This window comes from Cryptomeria japonica, chromosome 11, assembly GCF_030272615.1.
Source record: "Cryptomeria japonica chromosome 11, Sugi_1.0, whole genome shotgun sequence".
In the NCBI taxonomy this organism is placed as follows: domain Eukaryota; kingdom Viridiplantae; phylum Streptophyta; class Pinopsida; order Cupressales; family Cupressaceae; genus Cryptomeria; species Cryptomeria japonica.
In genome coordinates, this window is record NC_081415.1 from 562,746,307 (window position 1) to 562,751,965 (window position 5,659).

General features: G+C 34.4%; 1 long non-coding RNA gene and 1 other non-coding gene across 2 annotated transcripts; both read left to right on the top strand.

The window, feature by feature from the left end:
* The first annotated feature begins 1,039 nt into the window (after positions 1-1,039).
* LOC131080105 (uncharacterized) lies at positions 1,040-4,789 on the top strand. The gene is made up of 2 exons (XR_009114133.2): positions 1,040-1,098; positions 1,406-4,789. It is a non-coding gene; the product is annotated as an uncharacterized LOC131080105 (long non-coding RNA).
* Positions 1,132-1,326, top strand: LOC131026674 (U2 spliceosomal RNA). Its single transcript, XR_009102371.1, has one exon. It is a non-coding gene; the product is annotated as a U2 spliceosomal RNA (small nuclear RNA).
* Positions 4,790-5,659: the final 870 nt, after the last annotated feature.

The window sequence follows — 5,659 nt, forward strand, 5'->3', positions numbered from 1 at the left end:
CCATTAAAAAAATTAAAAAAGTTTTGACTTTGATAACATACTACGATTTAAAGGCAAAAAAACATAAAACCGTCATTTTTTGTTCTATCGAGGGCATGAGTGCCTCCTCGAGTGGAAGAAATATGAAAGTGGGATAGGTCTTCACATTGTAGCTTTAAAGCTCAGTGGTTCGATTTCTATATAGAAACATTTAAACATAAGCCACCATCCATTTTAGAGACATTTTTGCAAGCTTAATCATATGATAACTTAATAATAATGATAATGATACTAATGATAATTTTTATATAATACTATAATGATAATTTAATCATATGATACCATAGTAATGCTAATAATATTAATACTAATAATAATAGAATACCCTAATTAACATGTTTATATTAATAAGTTAATTCTACAAAACTATAGTAATGCTATACTATTCTTAACAATAAAATAGTCTAATTAATAATACTACTATACCATTCTCCTTCATATTGCAATTCCCATTGCTACTAATATATATTCTTAAAATTTAATCTATATAAATTGGGTCGATATATATGGAGACGTTTAATTTTCAACCCTTAACAAATTATGAATATTACTTAATTCATATTTTATTGTTAAATTAATTAGATTATATTATTTATCACATTTAAAAGACTTAAATTTAATAAAAAACTTATTTTATTTTTAATTTTTATTACACAAATTAAAACCTTTCCCAAATATATTTAATATAAAATTAAATTCATTATTATGGCATTTAAAAGTTATGATTAAGAGAACTTTTTTAATCTTTACAATTTTATTATACAAACCAGAACCTTTACCAAATATCTTTGATATGAAATTTTACATCGCACTTAAAAAATCTTTAATTAAATAAATGTTTTTAAAGTAATTTCTTTTATATTAATTATCAAAAAGGATTTTATAGTGGGCAACCGACACAATTTTTTAATTTAATCTACAAATTTATAGATTAAATCGAAGGGCCACTACAATATCGACTCCAACTGAAAAGTCCTCCGATGGGCTAAGATTGAACAGTCCTCCGTCGAGATAATTTATCCCACATGTAGCAGGGAAAGATATTAGAAGAAAACGTAGGTATAAATTAAGGGGGAAGACTCCGTTCATAGCATACCTTTCTCGGCCTTTTGGCTAAGATCAAGTGTAGTATCTGTTCTTATCAGTTTAATATCTGATATGTGGTTCAATGAACCACACGATATTAAATTAATTTCTTGAGGGGGAAGGTTCAAACGGTAGCTTGCTGCCAGAGCCTTCGCGCGTCGCCTCTGTATTGCACTACAGCAGAAGCCTGGCGCACCCCACACCCAAATCAATTGTTAAATTATATTTCTATGCTGCTGATCGATTAAATGTCCTTCTGATTTGGCTATTTGGATTGCAGGTAACCTGGAAACCTGTCAAGAGGACTATTACAACTCTTGCAATGATTAACAAGTGAAGCTGATTGCTGATTATATTTAATAATTCTCAAAAGCTCGATCTTTACTGACAGGGAAAAGCATCGGCACCTACCGAAAGTACAATCATTAATTACAGAAGGGTTTGGATGATGCGTGCAGAGGTATTTTCCTGTTTGTATCATTTCACTTGCCAAAGATGTAGATGAAATTCTCAAATCTGGAAAGAAAAACATTCCGTGGTAACTTAACAAAAATATTGTATAGATAGATGGATGCATTGAAATCTCGAGAAAGAAAAATCGGGCAATAAATGAATTAGAGGTGAGCTAGATTATTTAGCTGTATAAGTTGTTAGCCTGATTTTGAGCTCAGCTCTAAATGAAGCTGAATATCACAAAATTTATTAGTATTTATTCTGAATTTCTCAAAATTTGGTAGTTTTTGTTGTGATGTAATTGTAAACTTTATTTTGGCCATTTTAGCAAATAGCACAGAATATCTTTTTACACTTTTTTAGAATGGTTCAATTTTCAAATATATGTCAGTAGGGGTCCAAAAATAAATTCCTAACGTATGGATGGATGATAAGTGTTTTAGACTTAAAATAAATAAATAAATAAAGTCCAAATAAATAAAGTCCTAGGCGCCAAATGTGGACAAGCGAAATCTCATGAGAGTTTCTAGGGTTTTGTAAAGTTTTCAAAGAGGCTGGATATCACCACGTTGCAGAGAATCAGAGCTTTATGGCACATTGCTCTGAGATTGGAAGGTTTTTAGGGTTTCATTCAAGCCAGATGGTATTCGAGAACTCCTTGAGACAAGACCAAAAAGTGTGAGGACAAGAAGCATGGGATAAGGATATTGAGTCTTACTAAATAAATAATGATATAGTCTTAATAAATAATGATACTGAGTCCTAGTAGAGGAAGAAATAAATAATGATTAGTGCCAAATCAAGCAGAAGAGTATCAAAAGCAATGGACAAAGATAGTGGGTTGAAGACAATACACAATTCTCAAGAATAAGAGCAGAGGTTAAGGCAAATGAGCAGCTATGGCAATGATTGGAAGGATCATGAAGAGAGGAACCATAGTGACAGTCATTGAGTGTAAGAGAGGACATTGGAGAAGACAGTCCAATGGTAGAAATAGCAAAAACAGGGTCTTTTAAAAGCAAGAGACAGAGTGGCAAGTCAATAGAGAGTAACAAGAGTTCTCAGATTTCATAACAGAGGGACAGTCACAAGCATCAAAAGAGGACTGTTATAATTTCAACAGAACAAATGCAGTAGCAGTCATTTCAGAATGTTACTGCAGTCATGTCAGAATGATAACCTTCTACAGTGGTAGACATTCATGGGAAATTGGTAATATGGATGATAAAAGGTAATCTAAGATTATGTTCTAGAGGTCTGCTAGAAGGAAGGTTGTTGATATACTTGTATGTTCTTATCCTTCATATTTAGTCAAAATGCATGATTGTTATATGTTGTGGGTGTCTCTCCCATCAAGGGTTATAGCACAAAACTCTTTTGTTTGCTCTGTCATGGGTGGTTATCATAGTGTCATGTTCACAGGGTCGCCTCCAGCCTTGAATGGTGTGTTAACTGTCCATCATTCTTGATGTTGTAATGATAGTGTGCCGTATCTTGCACAATCCGTAAAGGTCAGCATTGTATTCATATCATGATTTGGTGATCTGGTGTGATAGAATCCGTGAGCAGGTATAGTGATCTAGAGACATATGAGGTACAGATCCTGTTCAAATTAGTGAACCAGAAATTAGTATGAAGAAATGAAGATCATAAGGAGCATGTTGAGGTAGCATACGAGTGTGACAAAGGGCAACAAACCTTTATGACAGTGCTCAAGAACAAGGAGACAGTTTGATAGGAAGGTAGTGAGTAGATTAAGTGACAAGGAGACAGTTTGATAGGAAGGTAGTGAGTAAATCTAGTGACAGGGTTTCAAGGAAAGAGGTCTGTAGCTGCAGGTACATGACAGAATCGAGAAGGTTTGAAGAAGCAGTCAAACAGGAGTGCAGATGAAGTTACCAAACAAGAGGATTGTCAATACAATCATAAAGAATTTGCATGTGAAAGACAGTTTTGAGTTATAACGTGCTGAGTATGGATAGAGAGACAAAGTGAACTAAAAGGTCAAGACAAGAGGATAGTTTTTTGTGAAGGTGTAATCTTGGCAACTAGGTGTTCATTGATGAAGACATTGCCATAGCTCAAAGACAATCACCAAAGGGCTGTAACAGTGGTATGATGAGGAGAAAAGTGCAGTAATAATGATAGCGGGCAGAGAAGAAAACATAGTTTTGAGAGCCATGATGGTAGTTCATACCAAGAAAGTGCCTAACCTTGAATGTAAGCACAATGGGTAGAAGCCTTGAGGGTTTTTTTTTATCAGACTGTTGTTGCTAATTTCCAATGAAGGGTAAATCAGTTCAGTGTAAAGATAGTCTTAGTCATAAGAGGACAGCTTAAGATTGTCATGACAGTGAATAGAATGAATCACTGATAATGGCATGTAGGTTCCAAAAGAGCTACAATAGACAGAAATAATAGTCCGAAGTATGAAGAGGATGGCATACTATAAAGTGACTTCCTGAGGACAAGCATGAATAGAGGTTCAAAGGCATAACAGTGTGACAGAATCAGAAGTAAAAAATGCAGAAAAAAGGTCAGTTTTAAGACTCTCAAGTGTTTTGACATGTGTAAAAGCTGCCTATTGGATATATATGCATTCAAACATCAATAGCAAGCCATCAATGCATAGTTTTGGGTAGTTGGGAGGTTCTTTATTGCTCAAAATCAGTTTCATCCAACTCCAAACAGTTGGAGGATGAAAGAGCAGTTTGGTGACCTGAGAGAATATAGGACAGTTTGATGACTTGACCAGTTCGTTGAGTAGATTTAGAAGAGCAGTTTGAGGACCTTTTCCAAGTAGTTGAGCAAAAGGAGACTTTTTGATCAAATCGAAGGCATTTCTAGGCATTGGAGCAGATTGAAGAACCTCATCATTAGGGGGGTCAATGTCGAAGATTTTTCTTCATATAACAACCATTTTGGAGCATTTTTAGGGGTCTTTATTGACCATTTTCAGGTTCATTCGACTGAAAAAAGGTTGAAGACTTTTTCAGACATTTTGTACATGCTGCAAAATTTTAGGAGATGTTTCTTAGGCTACTTAAGCTCATTTAGAACTCAGTTTGGAGATAGTTCTTGCTTTTCTATGCTATTTTTTTAACTCTTAGAATTCTTCTCCAAAAAGAATAGCAATGTATCTCATTTTCAGACTTGTACAGCTGTTTTGTAATCACACTGATGAATAAAACAAGCATTTTTGTCTTCTCAATGTTCTTTTGTGTGTAACAATAAATGGTTGATATATTTTATGTGATTCCATTCAAATCCTTTTAAAAATATCTCATTTTTCAACACCTTATGCAGAAATAAACATATTTTATGCAGGTTGTAGGTTATGTCATTGGTTTGAACAGTCTTTCTAGTTATGAGAAATCTATTTTTTCCTGAAATAAACATATTTTATGCAGGTTGTAGCTTATGTCATTGGTTTGAACAGTCTTTCTAGTTATGAGAAATCTAATTTTTCCTTTTAGGACTCGATAAACTTCAACTTTCCTATGTACTGATGTGTGAATATGTTAAAACTCGAGTTGTGTGAGGATGGGCTTGTGCATTGATTATTCAGAGTGAAGAAAACACCAAACTAGCATTGGCTTGTGCATTGATTATGCAGTGTGAGGAAAACACCAATTTTAAGTTTGGTGCATCACCTTGGTAGAGTAGGTTTCATTTTCAAGCATTTCTTTTCTTTTCCCAATCTGGAAGTAGTTTTTGGTGATAGGTGATTGTAACCAAGGAACCAACCCAATCTCGAGGTTGACCTCTAGCCTTCAAAGCCCACATTTTCAGATCTCATCCCATGTATCAACAGGTGGCTAAGTTGATATCTTGGTCAAGGTGTAAACCTTGTTAATAACAGTTTTTGGCATGCCCGATGGGAATAAGAACTGATTCTTAGTTTAGTTTAGACATCGAGCTATTGTTGTTTTGGTGTGTGCAACAGTACTTCCAACCTTTTGAGGTGTTTCAACCACCAACCTGGTGACTCTTGAAGAGCATCTACAGGTTTCAGTAGACAAGTGCTGGTATGTACAAGGTTATTACAAGCACTTTAGTTTCTCTTACATTTCCATCTTAG